Below are 20,207 nucleotides of genomic sequence, written 5' to 3'. Positions count from 1 at the left end.
AGGGCTAGTTCGTTTCAGAATTTTGATCTGAAGTCATTTCGCCCTCCGTTTTTGCATTCCAAGTACTGCGCAGGCAAAATCGTCCTACTGTGCAGATTTTCTGTCAAGATTAAAATCTGCAGGACAGGTGCCCATTCGTCTGTTTTGGGCTGTGCTACATAGCACAGGTCGATCTTATACAGGTTTACCTCTTACAGACAGCATTTACATCTAGTAGTACAGTCATTGGCCATGGCTGACAACAATGATGTATTCCGCATGTTGGCTGCTGAGGATAAGTTGGATGGCACCAACTATCCATTGTGGGCATATATGATGCGACATGTATTGGTAGCAAAGGGGTTATGGAACATTGTGCAGGGTATTGATGCACGTCCTATTGTGGCTGGGAATGCTGCAAACACATCAGAAACAGGTACTGTTGATGATGGTGCAGGCACAAGTGCTGTAGCAGCTGTTCGAGAACCACCACTTTCAGCAGAGCAGATTCGTTGGGATGGTAGAGATGCGCAGGCTCATGCCTTGATTGCGCTGTCTGTCAAACGTACCATTATCCCACATATTCGCTCCTGCAGGACTTCTAAGGATGCTTGGGATGTACTTGCCACATTGTATCAGGCAAGAAATGAGGCTCGTGTTGCTTATCTCCGAAAACAGTTGGAGAGTGAGCATATGAACGAAGGTGATTCTATGGATAGCTTTTTGACAAAGATCAAGGATTTCAAAGAGCAGCTCATTTCTGCAGATGAAATCCTGTCAGACAGTTCACTTGTGCAGACTGTTTTGAATGGTCTACCAGATTCTTATCAGGGTTTTGCTTCCACTCTTCGCTTGATGATGAAAGGCAATCCCAATGCCTTATCATTTGAGGAGTTAGTTTCTGTTTTGCTGCAAGAAGACCAGTCAAGGCAAAACAGGAATATTATGCGTGTCGCAGATCAAGCTTTCGTTGCTAGTCAGAGAAGCGGGAAAGGTAAAGCTGGCTTTTCTTCTAGTAAGCAGAAATCTGCAAATGCTGCGCAACCAAAGAAGGAAGACAAAGATGAGAAGAAGGGTGACAAACAGAAGACATTTTGCAAGTACTGTAAGGGAAATGATCATGTCATCAAAGCGTGTCCTAAGCTGGCTGCGAAAGAGGCTAAGAAGAAAGAGGCTGGTATGGCTGTTGCAGATGCCTCTCCTTCTAACAATGAATCTGCTAATGTTGTGCTAGATACAGAATGGGCATTCAATGCGCAGTGCAGTTATGACCCATCTTTGCATGACACATGTATGTCTGCAGTAGATTCAGATGTATGGTACTTTGACAGTGGTGCCACTAAGCATATCACCTCGCAGCGCAGTTTATTCACTTTCCTTGAGTCTGCTCCCACAGGGAATACTGTCACTTGTGCCAATAACTCCTCTTATCCCGTTGAAGGAGTTGGACAGATTGTGCTGAATGTTGCAAATGGCAACACCTTTACACTTTTTGATGCATTGTATGTGCCAGGGATCAAAAAGAATCTGCTGTCAGTCTCCGCATTTGCCAAAACAGGTTTGGTTGTAAAATTTGTGGATGACAGATGTACTGTTCATGATCTCTCTTGTGGTGACATCATTGTAGCATCTGGTTCACTATGTCGAGGGCTGTATAAGCTCAATATGGATGGCAAATGTGTAGAGGATTCAGCATGTGCTATTATGGATACGCAGGCTATTTCAGATGCAAAACTGTGGCATGCACGTTTTGGTCATCTGAATTTTGCAAGTTTGCTGCGCCTGCAGAAATCTGAAATGGTGTCTTCTTTGCCTAAGCTTGAGGCACCTGTCAAGCATGTTTGTGAGGGCTGCATATTGGGTAAAATGCAGCGTGCTTCCTTTCCCAAAGATGGATCAGTGAGAGCTGAACGCAGATTGCAGCTTGTTCACAGTGATGTTTGTGGTCCCATGCAAACTCCATCATTTGGAAACTACCTTTACTTCGTGACTTTCATTGATGATTTTACCAGGCATGCATGGGTATATCCTTTGAAGGCAAAGTCCGAAGTGTTTTTGTGCTTCAAACAGTTTTTGGTTATGGCTGAAAATGTGTCAGAAAGTAAGATGGGCACCCTCCGTTCAGATCGAGGGGGGGAGTATATGTCTTCAGAATTTAATGCATTTCTGGCTGAGCGTGGGATAAAACACCAATGTACAGTGCCGTATACACCACAGCAAAATGGTGTGGCTGAGAGAAAAAACAGGTCTCTCATGGAAATGGCAAGATGTATGGTTAAGAGTCAAAGTCTACCACATGGTTTTTGGCTTGAGGCTGTCATGTGTGCCACTTATGTACTAAACAGGTGTCCCACCAAAGCATTACAGGTTGTCACTCCATATGAGGCTTGGCATAGCCGCAAGCCATCTGTTGGCCATTTACGTGTTTTTGGTTGCCTGGCATATGCATTAGTGCCTGTGCAACATCGCAGAAAATTGGATGACAAAGCTGTCAAATGTATTTTTGTTGGATATAGTGCTGAGAGCAAAGGCTATCGTTTGTATCATCCACAGACAAAGCGCATTTTGGTTAGCCGTGATGTTGTATTTGTGGAAGATGCAGTTCAGCCCTTGGTTTCATGTACTAAGGAGACAGATATCAGCTCACGTGATGTCTATGATACATTGTTGCCTCTTTTCAGTGGTGCACAGTCAAGTGCAATACCTCATGAGGCAGTTTTTCAGCCTATGCAGGTTTTAAATGATGGCACAGATCAGCCTATATCTGATGCAGATGTGCATGATGCACTTGAGGATGAGAGACAAGAGATTGAGGGCTCTAGGAACATGCCTAGATGGCTGGTGCAGACTTTGCGTGACAGCAAGTTGGATGCCCCTTTGTCTAGTCGCACTCGTTCTGGCTCTCATGGTGCCTCTTATGCGTCAGATTGTTATGCATTGGCTGTTTCTAGTATGTGCGATGAAAGTGAGCCTGTTTCATTTGATGAGGCACAAAGTTCAGAAAATTGGATGGCTGCTATGCAAGCAGAATACGATGCTATTATGAAGAATAGTACATGGTCTTTATGTGACTTGCCCCCTAGCAAGAAGGCCATTGGCACTAAGTGGGTATACAAATTGAAGCGTAAGCCTGATGGCACAGTGGATCGCCATAAGGCTAGGCTTGTTGCAAAAGGTTATGCTCAAGAGAAGGGCATTGATTTTGATGAGACTTTTGCTCCCACATGTCGTATGACCACTGTTCGTAGCATCTGTGCATTAGCAGCTCATAATGGTTGGAATGTACATCAGCTGGACATAAAGACTGCGTTCTTAAATGGAGATTTGCATGAGGAGGTGTATGTATCGCAGCCTCGTGGTTTTGTTCAAAGAGGGCAGGAAAACAAAGTGTGCAGGTTAAAAAAGGCTTTATATGGTTTAAAGCAAGCTCCACGAGCTTGGTATGAAAAAATACATGCATATTTGACTGCACATGGGTTTCAGAATAGTCCAACAGAAAGCACTTTGTATGTTAAACGTGTGGATGGTGTACATCTAATCATTGCTCTCTATGTCGATGACATGCTGCTCACAGGACCAAATGAGAGTCATATTGCTGATTTTAAGGCTGATTTGAATGCCTCTTTTGAGATGTCAGATTTGGGGCATTTGCATCATTATTTGGGGATACAATTTAAGCAGTGTGATGGAGGTATTGCTTTGTGTCAGACAAAGTATATTGAAACATTGTTGCGGAGATTTGGCCTTGAAGACTGCAAGCCTATTGCTACTCCAATGGAGACAGGTTTGAAGTTGAGTCTTCATGATGCTGGAGATCACTTTGATGTCACACTCTATCAGACAGCTGTTGGTTGCCTCATTTATGTATGCATTACGAGGCCAGACATTCAGTTTGCAGTCTCACAGGTGAGCAGATTTATGCATAGCCCAGGCATTAAGCATTGGCAGGCAGTGAAGCGTATCTATCGCTATTTGAGTGGTACTCGGCATCTTGGGTTGTTTTATCCCAAGGGGGGATCATTGCCGCCAGATTTACATGCTTTTTCAGATTCTGACTGGGCTGGTTGTTATGACACACGCGTGTCCACGAGTGGTTTTTGCTTCATGCTTGGAAGCTCATGCATATCATGGTTGAGCAAGAAGCAGCCTACTGTGGCCACTTCTAGTTGTGAAGCTGAGTACAGGGCAGCTTTCACAGCTACGGTTGAGTGTGTGTGGCTCAGACGCCTTATGGCTGATTTGGGTGTTGGGCAGCCATCTGCCACCACCATCTTCACTGACAGTCAGAGCGCATTAGCAGTTGCGCGGAACCCAGTGTTCCATGCTCGTACGAAGCACATTGAGGTGCACTACCATTATGTCAGGGAGAGACTCTCTGCAGGAGAGATCAGTTTGGCTTATGTGCCAACACAGGATAACCTTGCAGACCTTTTCACAAAGGCTCTGCCTCGTGAGAAGTTCGAAGCTTTTCGCAAAGCTTTGGGCTTACTCCCTTTTGTGGATTCGTCCACATAGCTAGACACTTCCCTATACATGAGTGCTAGCTCTTGTTCACCGCATCACTCCAGGGGGGATTTGTTACCATATTATAGTAGTGATGTGTGTGAACACACTTAGGACTGCCGGGGCACTTTTTCCCTCACTAGGAGGTTTTTTCCCCCGTGCATTGTATATACGCCCATTATCTTCTAGGGCTTGTTATCTTTCATTTTTGGCACTCATAATACACTACTGTGTTGTGCTCAAGCTTCCTCATCTTCTTGAAGTTGTGTGTGCATTCCTGCAACCCTAATTCCAACATCATCAAGGAGCAAGCACTACTGAAAGAGGTGAGGAAGCTTCTAGCAGCGGGGTTCATATATCCTGTAGAAAGTTCAGAGTGGGTCTCTCCCGTCGTGGTCACTCCCAAGAAGAACGGCAAATGGAGGGTGTGTGTGGACTATCGTCCACTCAACGAGGTGACAAAAAGGGACCACTTTCCTCTTCCATTTCAAGATGAGATCCTAAATGAGGTAGCAGGTCATGAGAAGTATACAATATGTGATGGCTACTCGGGTTACTTTCAAATTGGGATTGCATTGGAGGATCAATTGAAAACAACCTTCATCACTCCTTGGGGTTGTTATGCTTTCAAAGTCATGTCGTTTGGTTTAACCAATGCTCCAGCGACATTTCAACGTTTCATGAACATGGTGTTTCAAGCATTCTTTGGGAAATCCATTAGAGTGTTCACTGTTCATAGATGATTTTTGCATCTATAGCTCTAAGTCATTGCATGTGCAAAGGGTGGAAGAAGGCTTGAAGAAACTCTACGACATGGGGGGCCAACTCAATCCCGACAAATGTCATATCGGTGAGGATGAAGTAATCTTGCTTGGTCATAAGGTTTCTTCCAAAGGCATTGAGGTGGATCCTACAAAAGCAAAGGCTCTTATCGACCTACCATCTCCAAAGAGTCTCAAGGAGGCCATCTCATTCATTCAAAAGGTGAAGTACATGTCACGCTTCATTCACTTACTTCACCCCTTGCAAAAATTGACTCAACAAGTAGAGTTTGCATGGTCTAATGAGCTTGAGGAGTACTTTTGTAACATTAAAGTCATTTTGTCAGAGCTACCAACACTCATGCCTCCTTGTTGGGAGTACACTTTCTTTGTTAGCTCTAGTGTTGGAATGGAAACAGTGGGTGCAGTTTTGTTGCAGCAAGATCCCCACAGTACTAGGATGTGGCCCATCTACTTTGTTAGTAGGGTCATGAATGTCTTGGAGAAAGGCTACACGGAAGCCGAACTCATGATGCTTGCTCTCATCTTTGCGGTGAGAAAATTTAGATCCTACTTGTTACCAAAACCTTTTGTAATTCTCACTACAGAAAATTTGTTTCCTTGGGTGTCTTCTCAAATGACTATCAGTGCTAGAATCACAAAGTGGGTTATGGAATTGCAAGAATTCCAATACTCTTTCAAGGTAGAAGATAGTGTGCGTGCACAATTGGCAGGGATTCTCACTTATAGAGTGCATGAAAAGGAGATTAAGGTGCCTGAAGTAAAGACCCTACCATTGCCACCACCCAAAACTATACCTAATGCATTCATCTTGTTCTTTGATGGAGCTTTTAGAAAAGCCACAGGTAAAGCAGGGGGAGGGCTGGTGCTGCTCAACCCAAATGGAGAGGTGGTTATGAAGGAGAAGGTCAACTTGCCAAGTTCTACTAGCAACAATGAAGCAGAGTACGACATACTACTTCATGGTTTGAAGGTGTGCATCAATCAAGGGATACAACGTCTCCTGGTAAAAGGGGATGCACTTCTTATTGTAAGGTAAATTTTAGGCATTTGGGCATGTAAGAATGAAAGATTAAGGCAAAAGGATCATGCTATCCGTAGGCTGTTTAATCAATTTGAGGAGGTGCAATTGTATCATATTCCTAGGAAACAAAATGAGGATGCTGATCTACTTGCACAACAAGCTGTTGCATGTGTTAAGAAGGAAATGCAAGTAGTAGTCTTGGCTGCAGCGGCTATTAAGCAACCATGGTACCAAGGAATGGAGGCACTGGCTCCCATAGTGGGCTACATGTTGGAAGGTGAATTCCCACAAGACTTCACAAAGGCACAAAAGAGGAGGCTCATGAAGAGGGCAAGTTCTTTCTTGTTCTTAGAAGGTGCCCTCTACCAAAAAGGAAAAGATCAAGTGTGCAGAAGAGTACCAACAAGCAAGGAGATTCCAGCCATTTTAGAGGGTTTGCATGAAGAAGCATGTGGTGGCCATTTCGCTCAAGAACTAACTGTGAAAAAGATTTTGCTTGCTGGGTATGTTTGGCCAAGCTTACATGTGGATGTCCAACATTGGTGTAGGAGCTGTTATAACTGCCAAGTCAATGGTAATAAGAGGTTGCTACATGGTCCACGTCATTGCAAGTGGTCCATTTGAAAAATGGGGCATTGCTGCTATGGGTCCACTACCTAGAACTAAAAATGGAAAATTGTACATCTTAGTGGCCATAGACTACATGACTAGGTGGGTGGAGGCTCAAAGTGTGGCAAGGGTGAATGGAAAGACTGTAAGAAAATTTGTTTACACTCATATATGTTGCAGATTTGGCACCCCCTTGGAGATTGTTTCTGACAATGGTCAAGGTTTTAGAAAAGGTTTGCTCACCGAAGTTTGTGAAGAGCTTCATATTTCACATCATCATAGCACACCCTACTATCCCCAATCAAATGGGTTAGTAGAGAAGGCTAATGGTGTCATTGCAGGAATCATAATTAAGGAAGATGGTGGAGAACAAGACGAAGCTTTGGGATGAGTTCCTTGATGGAGCACTATGGGCATACCAGACTACCTACTACCGAGAAGCAACGGGGTTTATGCCCTTTCACTTGGTTTATGGTCAAGAAGCATTGCAGCCTATTGAGTCAACATTCCAACAATGCGGCTACATGGAAAAGGTGGACTAGGAGATCAAGATGCATGGGTAGATCAACTTCTCACTTTAGTTGAGCTGGAGTGGAAAAGAGAAGCTGCATACGAGTGTTATAGAAGAAAAGCCATGCAAGCAGTAGAGAAGTTCAATGCAACTTTGAAAGACAAGGGCATCAAAGAAGGAGATCTTGTGCTAAGGTATGACAATCGACTTGATAATCGGTTTGATGCCAAGTTTGAAACTAGATGGCAGGGACCATACATTGTCAAGAACGTTTTCAAACTCCAGCTATTATCAGCTCATGGATTTGGATGGCAAAGAACATTCTAAGAAGGTTAATGGCTACAGACTCAAGCCATACTTGAGTCGCATTCTACCGATAGACTTACAGAAGCAACCACAAAAAGGAGATAAAAGGGCATGTAAATTATGTGGTTTGAGTGATGGATGTGGTGCAAAACACAAGGAACAGAAGAAAGATGGACAAGAGAACCACATTACACCACTTGCTTTAGAAGGCCTACATTATGATGGTACATGAATATACCATCATCTAGGGGGAGGGCTAAATGATAGCCATTTTTTCGGCTATCCACATTACCACAAGGAGCTACCTCGGCCAAGGAAAATCACATAAACTCTTTGTCATAAATACCTTTTCACTATAAATAGGCGTGTGTGCGTTAGGGACTTTACCCATATCTTCTATATATTTTTTTTATTATTAAAAAAAAAAGTTTTTGCTAGCTACTCATCAAAAATAAATAAAATTATTACGGCCCATTTTGTGTAAATATTTCATTTTATATAAGGGCCTAAATATGGGGGTCTCTATTTTCTCAAATATGTAAATACTTCATTAGGTGTGTGTATTACAAAACCTAAGTATATTTTATTTATTTATTATTATTATTTCTTCATAATACTTTGGGACCATCATTGTATATATGCTTCAACTTCACCATGCATAAGTAAATCCTATGCCCTTACATTTCTACCCACACCATGTAGAAAGCCTACTACCCAAATCACTTTTTTCCTTAGACTATTTCATCTTTTATTTCTCATCTACCCTAAAATAATGAGGGTCTCCCTCCCTTCTTTTGACTTCCATAGTTTAGTATTTTTGTATATATTTTTTATTATTAAATATTTTATATATTTTTATTAAATACTTTTTCATATATCAATTATTTTTATATATTTTATTCACAATTAGATCTCTTTGTTTATTTTATTTTCCTATCATAATAACCATATTGTCATGATATGTTGACTAGTTAAATACTAGCTTGTTTTTTCTTATTATGTAAATCCTTTATAAAATGGAAAAAATCTCCTCCATGCAAGTGTCCACATACACTTGAGTCTCTAAGGTCAGGGTATGATGTATTGGGGGGCTCACTCTTGGAGCTATCAAGAAATTCCACCAATGGGGACCCACACAAAGATTTTAAAAATTCAAAAAATACACGATTCTGCTGAATTTTTTGCGCCCACCTCCACTCCGAATTTGGACTGGTCATCAAAAGACAAACGTTAGCTCGGAGCTGAGGATTATGCTCAATTTTTTTGAGAATTTTTGGAGGTAATGGCGGTGAGATATGAATTTTTTATTGGACCCCAGTCTGCCCACTTTTTGGCAAGGTACACCTAGTCTCTTCTCACCTCCCTTACACATTCATCACCTACACACTTACTCATTCCTTTCTCACTCCATCAAACCTGGAAACTTCATGTCCTCTCTCACCCTCTCCACCTTTTCCCTCTCTTTCCATCTCCATTTGCTCTCATATCTACTCTACACCCATACCTCATCTCCATTTCTCTCCCTACTACTCCCATATTACTAAATTATTTTTCCAATCTCAAAAAATACATAAAAACTCAGCATGAATGTATCACATTAACCTCTGTAAATATGGGGTTTCCATCTACAAAAACCCCCATGTTCTTCACCTCAATCAACTTTTGTGGTGTCAAATGCAAGAAGGAGATCGGCGGTTAACTTAAAGATCTACACATGGGAGAATCCAAGCTTCTTCGAGCTTTCAACCACACAAAGGATCTTTCCAAATCTTTACTCCTCTCACTCAACCTCTCAGCCCTTCTCACTCATTTTGTACATTGTATTACTAACCTTTTATAGTGATTACCACTAACATTTGTAAATAAGCATCTACTCTACTACTTTTGGAGTAGGCATTACTACAAGTTATTTGCTCAAACCTCTACATCACACTCTCCTCTCATCTTCAATAATTCTCTCACCTTGAGCCCACATCCATGTGACTCAAGGGATAAGAAGAGGCCCACTCTCATTTCAAAATAAAAAATCCATAATCTATGATTTTCCATAATAAGATTGATTAGGCTTAATCCTAATTGGAGCTTCTCAAACCTATAAATAGAGCCCCCTCCATCCCTTGTAAAGAGGGGAGATTACACACATTGTACACCACTCCCAACTCTAGTGTGTAAGGAGATAGTGAACTTGTGAGCTCTCTCTATACTGATGTCAATACCTTTGATTGCATAGAGAAGCTTGAAGCTAGTCATGTCATTGTGAGGGCTTGAGTGATGCCATACTCCCTATCATAATTGTATCTTGCCTTTGTTGCATAAATAAGATTAGTAGTTTGGGTGCAATTGTGTACAAAATCTTGGACTCCTACATCTCCAAAGTTGATTTAGCAAAGCGGTTCGATGTTTGATTTAAGGTAAATTTGATCCTTGTATTTTGTGGTGTGATTTTATGCTTGGCGGCTTGAGGGCCTGTTTTTGATTTGTTGCCTTTCATTCCATGGTAAGAGGATTGTATGGTGAGAGGTCTCCCGTAACCTTAAGACCATGTGTATACCGACAACAAAATCAAGCTTATAGTGTCTCTCTAAGTTCTTCTCCAAGTTTGGTGTGCATATATTTGTGTTATGCTAGTCTCCTCCACACATAATACCATATGTTATGAGTGTTTGTTGCGGGTGTGTGTGTCTTTTGATTGATGTATATGGTTAGCTTGTATCGATTGGCTACAAGGAAAGATCTTTGGTGTCCTAGTTCACACACATAACTAGGTGGTGCCCCTTTCTTGTTGAGTGTGTGGTTTTGGGGTTCTTATGTTTGTGTTGCGTTGTGCCCCAAGTCCATTGAGCAACACGAGAGCCTTGAGGAGTGCTTAGAGGCCGCTCTTCTTGTTGCCCGCCCCGAACTGCCTCAATTTTGGTGCCCCCACTGAGGAACGAGCAGTTTTTGAATGGGTATTTAAGGTACATCGATCTCTCTGACACATAAATTTCCTTGTTTGCTTGTTGGGTATCATATTTTAAGAAGGAAAGTGGTACTTTTGTGTGATCTTTCATGAACAATCCACCTCCTCCTAATCCTCTTGGGATTCAATTCAACCAGTTTCATTGGGTGCACTCCATTAGAGTGAATGTTTGCATTGATAGAAAAATTTTCTACCAACAACGCATGGTTCTTCTTTTTGGTCCAGAAAGACTAAGTGAGATTTTAGCATCACCTAATCTTGTCATACTTCCCATTGTAGATTACACCATTTCCTTTGATATGCATATTTTCATCTTGCTTTAGCTTAGTTTTATGAATCAAGAAGACTTATACCGTAGGCCAATCTCTTATGCTAGGCAAGAAATACACATAGTTGTTGGTAGTAAGTTACAATTTCAGCGTGTCATTCATCATATGTTTGGACCTAGGCAAGTAGCAGCCATTAATGCCTCAGTTAATCCATTTATTTTGCCTTTGATTCGTTATGACATAAGCTTTGACGTCTACATTTTCATTCTACTTTGAAAAAGGAAAAAAAAAGAAAAAAGAAAAAAAGGAGTGAGAGAGAAAGAGAGTGAAGGAAGACCTTTGTGCAATCATATTTGTGCTTCTTCTTCTTAAGCATGGATACAACTAGGCAAATGAGTAGCTATCCCTTATTCTTTGGAGAGCTCGGTGAGGATGCCGAGTTGTTCTTATCAAACTTTAGAATGGCACGAGAGTGGTAGGAGACCAAGAATGCTTAGACATGTTTGAGTTGGTCCTACGAAGAGATGCTTCCACTTGGTTTCAATCTCTACCTGCACCCGCACGAGTAGATTACAAGGGGGTCATGCAACTTTTTAGAGACAATTACTTCACTCCTTTGAACACACAAAAAGCTATGGCAAGAAATAGTTGCTCATAAGCAAAAGGATCTAGAGGACTACTTGAGTTATAAGCAAGAATTCTTACGTCTTTGGACTCTTTGGTTGCGTAGTCTTCCTAACCCTGGAGATGGTGTAGAATTCTTGAAGAAGGAGAGATTTATTGCAGGGATGTACCCATCACTAAAACTGCAAGTAGAGTCAGAAGAGCCCACAACATTTGATGTTGCTGAGGCCAGGGCTACCAAGAAACTCCGAAAGATGAGGTGTATGCTTGGGGGGCTTCATCTTTGATGACTCAAAGCCTAGGGAAGAGGTACAGTCTTGCACTCGTAGAGAATTACCTGAGGTCACAGTCGAGGTGATAGAAAAGTTAAATGAGTCTTTAAATAACTTGTCTATCCACTTTGCACAAGCTGTGGAACAGAAGGGCCAAGCTAAAAGGGTTGAAGAACGAGAGCAACGACCTAGGCGACTCTTGCAATGTTGGAATTGCGGAGAGTCAGGGCATGGGATGTATAATTGTCCTTGGCCTCGTGGGGAGCCAGGGAAGCCTAACATGAATTATCCAGTGATGAATGCAGATGAGCCAGGGTTGTATGGTGAGAGGGCTCCCGTAACCTTAAGACCACGTGTATACCGACAACAAAATCAAGCTTATAGTGTCTCTCTAAGTTCTTCTCCAAGCTTGGTGTGCATATATTTGTGTTATGCTAGTCTCCTCCACACATAATACCATATGTTACGAGTGTTTGTTGCGGGTGTGTGTGTCTTTTGATTGATGTATATGGTTAGCTTGTATTGATTCGCTACAAGGAAAGATCTTTGGTGTCCTAGTTCACACACATAACTAGGTGGTGCCCCTTTCTTGTTGAGTGTGTGGTTTTGGGGTTCTTATGTTTGTGTTGCGTTGTGCCCCAAGCCCATTGAGCAACACGGGAGCCTTGAGGAGTGCTTAGAGGCCACTCTTCTTGTTGCCCGCCTTGGACTGCCTCACTAGGAACTATCGAAAAGGCCCCTGAGTGAACAGGTGGTGAGCATTCTGGCCAATGATGCTATAAGTACACCGATGAAGGAATTATTGGAAATAAGGATTCAACCATGATTAGTGACACAATGGTTTCATTAAAAGATTGTTTTAAAGATAGCTGATGCTGAGATAAAAGGCAAATTCATATTGGGTATGTAAGTGGTGTGACTAGTTTTATGTTTGCATGAACATCCAGCTAGGGGGCCTGGGAACTCTTTTCCGTGGTACCCAGAACAAAACCTAACCAAATTCCTAATTGGATCCCATCACTACAGTGGTTGGGCGGTTGGCTAACCCATGGGACTGGATGGGGTTAGGCTGGACCGATGGATCCGTAAATTGCGACTCAATTTCTGTTTAGTTTGATAGATGAAGTAAATTCCAATTCCGGACAAAAATTGCTCTATGGAAAAGAATCAACAGCTATGCCTCTCAATGAGGAAAAAAGCGTTGGTCTCTATGATCCAAGTATAGTCTTTTTCCCTTATTTGACTTTGGGACTTACGGGTTCGGTCAGATGAGCTCAGTTAGTTAAGGTTTTGGACTACATTAGGAAAAATTTATCCTGGTGGAATCACCCGTGCTTTCTAGGCAAACAAAGTTTTTCTGGGTTCGATTTTGGAAAAACTGATGGATTAGTCTCTTGTCCGGATATTCGTGGGCGAGGCCCCGAGTGTGGTGTTGAAAATACAAGTGAATAGGGTGTGTGCAGGAACAAGCCCTTGGTTAGAGGCTCTAAAAGAGGATGAGTAAATGTGAAAGAACCTATGAAAAGGTGAGAAGAATCTACTGGGAGAGAATAAAGGGTAGCATGAGAAGATTTAGGAAGTGTGGAGATATTCTGGGAAGTGGAGATATTCTGGGAGATATTCTAGGAAAAGTGAAGAGGTGGAGAGAATCAAGGAAAAGAGATGGAGTGAATCATGGAGAAATCAGTGGGATTTGATGCTTGATGTAAACTCTATAAATTGAGGCATTGCCCTAATGAGAATTTGCTGGTTTTTGAATATCCATGCCTACATTAATCTATTTGTTACTTAATTATTTACTAATCACTTTGTTAATGATGTTGATTCTAGTGTTTGATCCACCATAGCTCATCACAATGTCCTAATTTCAACATGGTATCAGAGCCATGCTAATTTGTGAGCCCATTATCTTGCTAATTATTTTGCTAAGGGATTAGTAGAAAATTATAATTTTCCATCTTTTTTCAACTAGCTTCTGTACCCCTAGCCAGTGGAGGAGCTCCCTCTCCTTTCACACACAACATTAGCTCAAAAGCTTCTAACCCTAGCTAGCCAACCCTATGATCCTCCAGCGAGTCGAAACAGAACATCAAACCGCCGCGTAGATCTTCGGATTTTTGCTAATTTGCAGGCGCCGTTTTTTTGAAAACGTTTTTCTGAAAAGGATTTGAGATTTCTTCTTGCTCAATTCAAATGCCTCTAATTCCTCTTAGCCCAAGGTGTTTTCAAGCATGCTTTACAAGCTGGTGAAGATAGAATTCAGTTTCATCAAGTCGACAGTGAGATCCAAGCTCTTCATCAAATCTGCAGGTGACTTTGGTAAAACAGAGATTAAGCTTTCAATATTTGGTCAAATCTTGTGTTTATTGGCTTAATCCTCTACTAGACTCATTGCTATTGATGGCTTTGAAAGCATTTGAGCTCATTTGAAGTCTAAGGTACCAGATTTGGACTCCCCGCATACTCTGTTTTCCGCACACAAAACAGTGGATTGATTTGCTAATCAATGATTTATCAGTACTAATCACTATATTTTGGTGCAATTGAGGGTTCAAATTAACCATTAGGTATCTGATTCATATTGCAATTCGGAGTTGGTTTGATACTCCAGCCATTCCGTACAAATTGGTTACCCTTGATTTAATGTAATTTTTGGTGATTTTATGCTGATAAATTTGTTGTAATCATCTATTAAACACCAGATTGAGTTGTAAAAGGGTAGACACTACCCTTGAATCTTGAAATTGGATCAAGAGGTAAGACCCCCTTCACATCACCATGAGTACAGCACAAGAAATAGCCAAATTTAATGGGGAGCAATTTTACACATGGCAGACAAAAACCATGTATTTGCTCATGAGGAAAAATATGTGGGGGCTAGTTGAGGGAAGAGATGAATGCCCATAGAGAGGGAAAAATGAGTGGAAGAGCAGGAATGAAAAAGCATTGGGACTTATTGCACTCAGTTTAAATGATGAAATCATTCATCACAACATAGGGATACAATGGGCAAAAGATGCATGGGATGAACTCAATAAATTATTTGGCACACAAGCAAAAAATTAAAAGATAAATCTGTTAATGCAATTCTACAAATTGGACATGAAGGAAAGTGAACCTTTAATCACACACTTGAACAAATATAAAAGCATTTAGCAACAGCTGGCAGCTATTGGCAAAAAGGTAGAAGATGATGAGGCACTAGCAGTGCTTCTGAAGAGTGTGGACAAAGGTGAATATGAAAATATTGTAGCAACACTAAAGAATGTACCTGAATTGAAGGTACACGAGATAGAAGCAGCTCTACTAGAGCAAGAGAGAAGAGGCAAAGAGAAGAAATGGCTCGACTCAACAGCATGAGAAGAAATTTAAGCATTCTTCACCACCCGAGGAGGATTCTCTCAAGGACGAGGACGAGGAAGAGGCAGAGTAGGAGGAAGGACCTTCACTTGCCACAAATGTGGAAAGCCAGGACACATGGCAAGAGACTGCTACAGCAAACCCAGTGGAGAAGGAACGACATCGGCAAACTTCATGGAGGCTCCAAAGGAAGTGGAGTCAATCACATCTTTTCTGAGAGAGAGAGAGAGAGAGAGAAACCCCACAACCCAATGTAACCTACCCCAACAAAGTAAAAACCACCTCTGAGCCACTGATGATGTAGGCCACATGGTAGATGTATATGTGACCACTTTAGTCAAGGTCGCCGAGCACTTATAGTAGCCTTGGACACATAGAGAGAGAGTGTCAAGGACTATGGAGTTTAGGGACTTGAGGCACTGGTCGCGGGCTATTAAGTAAGAGGGAAACTTGGTATAGGGTCCAGGTGTGCTAGAGAGTATTCACTTGAGGGGAGGTGTTGAAAATACAAGTGAATAGGGTGTGTGCGGGAACAAGCCCTTGGTTAGAGGTTGTAAAAGAGGATGAGTAAATGTGAAAGAACCTATGAAAAGGTGAGAAGAATCTACTGGGAGAGAGAATAAAGGGTAGCATGAGAAGATTTAGGAAGTGTGGAGATATTCTAGGAAGTGTGGAGATATTCAGGGAAAAGTGAAGAGGTGGAGAGAATCAGGGAAAAGAGGTGGAGTGAATCATGGAGAAATTAGTGGGATTTGATGCTTGATGTAAACTCTATAAATTGAGGCATTGCCCTAATGAGAATTTGCTGGTTTTTGAGTATCCATGTCTACATTAATCTATTTGTTAATTACCCACTAATTATGTCTTAATTATTTGCTAATCACTTTGTTAATAATGATGTTGATTCTAGTGTTTGATCCACCATAGCTCATCATAATGCCCTAATTTCAACATGTGGGACCCTGCCCCACACAAGAAGTGCTACTTCCGCTGCTAGCAACCCTGAATTTGTTGCGCAGTGGGGACAGGGATCTCACACAATATATAAACCTAGAGGAAAATATTGTGCATATTGTTTATCCCTCCTAAAGGGGAATACTTTGCCTTTTCTCCTTTCTTAACTACATTGTTTGGGTTAGAAATGGTTAGAGTGGATCCCCCAGTCTCTAAAGTTCTGGCCACCTATTGTACCTTTGACGTTTTTTATCTTTTTGATGAGACACTAGCCCGAGAAATTGCATCTCTCTTTGTTACTTTCTTTTGTAGTATCATTGTAAAAGCATCGAATAGCATTTCACAAGTAATGTTGGAGACATTCTCTATAGTCAGGTTCCACCCTCTAGAGAACATAGAGTCCTCTTGATCAACCCTCATATATGATATCTCCTATATGTAGTGGGAGAGAGTTGGTACGTGAGATCACCATGGGTCTCAACATCAATTCATTTGATTTCTTGACGTAAATCTACCACAGAAACATTAATTGATCCAATGTAACTTTTTGCCTTGAAGGTCATAGAGATCAAGGTACCAATCATTTGAGTCTCCACTGGTCATGTCAATGCTTGAGGGAAATGAAAACTTCCTTTTGTTTGATATCTTTTCCTGTCCAAAAGTGATTTTTATAAGACAATTTAAAAATAGTTCTAACATATTTATAAAAAAAAATAAAGCAACAACACACAAGAGCTTCAACAAAAAAATAAAAATAAAGCAACAACAAAAACGATTACTTTATGCATATCACTATAGGGAATGGTCCTAGGTAAATAATAGCATGCCCTAAGGACATTCTTAAATGTTGCTATGGGGCCATTATTAATTTAAAATCAAATGAAAAGAATGGCCATAGGGCTGTCCTTGGAAGCCTTTGGGGCCAGTTGTGCATGAAAAGAATAGTTCTTACAAGAATGGCCCCCCTTGGGCCATTCTTCCAGTTGTACATGAAAAGAATAGCCCTTGGGCCATTCTTGGATACCCAATGTCCATCCGAAAATGACCTTGAGGCCTTGGGGTCATGCTAGAATGACATGTTGTGCATGAAAAGAGGCAATCCTTGGATGCTCCATGGCCATTCCAAAATGACCTTGGGGTTAGGCGAGAATGGTTCTTACACTTGTTGTGCATGAAAAGAATGGCCCTAGGGCCATTCTTCCACCTCTTGTGCATGGAAAAGAATGGTCCTAAGACCATTCTTTGATACACCCATGGCCCCTTGGGGTCATGCAAGAATGGCCCTACGGCCATTCTTCCACATGTTGATGGAAGGAGGCCATTATTGGATGCTCCATGTCCATCCCAAAAATAACCTTAAGGCCTTGGAGTCATCCAAGAATGGCCCACAGCCATTCTTTCTCATGTTATGCATGGAAACGAATGGCCCTAGAACCATTCTTGGATGCCCCCATGGCCACTATTTCATGCACTGTGATGCATTTTGAAGTAAAACAGTAGATATATGAGGCCTTGGGGTCACGTAGGAATGGTCCTTCAACCTATTGTGCATGAAAAGAATGGCCCTAGTGCCATTCTTGGATGCCCATGGCCATCCCAAAAATGACCTTGAGGCCTTGAGGTCATGCAAGAATGGCCCTAGGACCATTCTTCCTCATGTTGTGCATGGAGAAGAATGGCCCTAGGACCATTCTTGGATGCATCCATGGCCATCCCAAAAATGACCTTGAGGCCTTGGGTTCATGCAAGAATGGCCCTAGGGCCATTCTTCCTCATGTTGTGAATGGAAAAGAATGGCCCTAGGCCATTCTTGGGATGCCCCATGGTCATCCCAAAAATGACCTTGAGGCCTTGGGGTCATGCAAGAATGGCCGTAGGGCCATTCTTCCTCATGTTATGCATGGAAACAAATTGCCCTAGGACCATTCTTGGATGCCGCATGGCCATCCCAAAAATGACCTTAATATTTGGGCCAATGCAAGAATGGGCCTAGGGTCATTCTTCCTCATGTTGTGCATGGAAAAGAATGGCCCTAGGACCATTCTTGAATGCCCCATGGCCATCCCAAAAATGGCCTTGAGGCCTTGGGTTCATGCAAGAATGGCCCTAGGACCATTCTTCCTCATGTTATGCATGGAAAAGAATGGCCCTATGACCATTCTTGGATGCACCCATGGCCCCTTGGGGTCAGGCCAGAATGGTTCTTACACCTGTTGTACATAAAAAGAATGGCTCTATGACCATTCTTGGATGCACCCATGGCCCCTTGGGGTTAGGCCACAATGGTTGTTCCACCTGTTGTGCATGGAAAAGAATGGTCCTAGGACCATACTTGGATGCACCCATCATTATTGGATGCTTAATGTCTATCCCAAAAATGACCTTGAGGCGTTTGGGTCATGCAAGAATGGCCTTTGGGGTCATTCTTCCACCTATTGTGCATGAAACAAATGGCCCTAGGGCCATTCTTGGATGCCCCATGGCCATCCCAAAAATTACCTTCCTTGAGGCCTTGGGGTCATGCAAGAATGGCCCTACGGCCATTATTCCTCATGTTGTGCATGGAAAAGAAATGCACTTAGACCATTCTTGGATGCCCCATGGCCATCCCAAAAATGGCCTTGAGGCCTTGGGGTCAAGAAAGAATGGCCCTAGGACCATTCTTCCTCATGTTGTGCATGGAAAATAATGGCCCTATGAGACCATTCTTGGATGCACCCCCATGGCCCCTTGGAATTAGGCCAGAATGGTTCTTACACCTATTGTGCATAAAACAAATGGCCCTAGGGCCATTCTTGGATGCCCCATGGCCATCCCAAAAAATTACCTTCCTTGAGGCCTTGGGGTCATGTAAGAATGGGCCTAGGGCCGTTCTTCCTCATGTTGTGCATGGAAAAGAATGGCACTTGGACCATTCTTGGATGCCCCATGGCCATCACAAAAATGGCCTTGAGGCCTTGGGGTCATGCAAGAATGGCCCTAGGACCATTCTCCCTCATGTTGTGCATGGAAAATAATGGCCCTATGACCATTCTTGGATGCACCCCCATGGCCCCTTGGGGTTAGGCAAGAATGGTTCTTACACCTATTGTGCATGGAAAAGAATAGTCCTATGACCGTTCTTGGATGCACCCATGGCCTGTTGGGGTTATTTAAGAATGACCCTAGGGCCATTCTTCCACCTATTGTGCATGGAAGGAAGCCATTATTAAATGCTCCATGTCCATCCCAAAAATGACCTTGAGGCCTTGGGTCATGCAAGAATGACCTTTGGGATCATTCTTCCACCTATTGTGCATGAAAAGAATGGCCCTAGGGCCAATCTTGGATGCCCCATGGCCATCCCAAAAATGACCCTGAGGCCTTGGGGTCATGCAAGAATGGCCCTAGGGCCATTCTTGCTCATGTTGTGCATGGAAAATAATGGCCTTTGGACCATTCTTGGATGCCCCATGGCGCCCCATGGCCATCCCAAAAATGACCTTGAGGCCTTGGGGTCATGAAAGAATGGCCCTAGGGCTATTCTTCCTCATATTGTGCATGGAAAAGAATGGCCCTAGGACCATTCTTGGATGCCCCTTGTCCATCCCAAAAATGACTTTGAGGCCTTGGAGTCATGCAAGAATGGCCCTACTAGGGCCATTCTTCCTCATGTTGTGCATGAAAAAAAATGGCACTAGGACCATTCTTGGATGCCCCGATGGCCACTATTTCATGCACTGTGATGCATTTTAAAGTACAATGGTGGATATATGAGGCCTTGGGGTCATCTAAAAATGGTCCTTGCACCTGTTGTGCATGAAACAAATGGCCCTAGGGCCATTCTTATGTTGTGTGCATTCTTGCTTCTTCTTCTCCAAGCTTTGTGTACTTTCCTGCAACCCTAATTCTAACAATTGGTATCAGAGCAGGCATCGGCTTCCAGGGCTACACCGCCAGCACCCTCCGACTCACGTTCTCCGTTTGAGGTGAGCTTTCACGAGCACTTGTAGGTCCCTATATTCTACAAATAAGCCCGTGGGGCTTGGCATTCTAAAATTGCATCTGAGGTCGTT

This window comes from Cibotium barometz, chromosome 15, assembly GCF_041138505.1.
Source record: "Cibotium barometz isolate CiBa-2024 chromosome 15, ASM4113850v1, whole genome shotgun sequence".
NCBI lineage: Eukaryota > Viridiplantae > Streptophyta > Polypodiopsida > Cyatheales > Cibotiaceae > Cibotium > Cibotium barometz.
Note: the sequence above shows the minus strand (reverse complement) of the source record.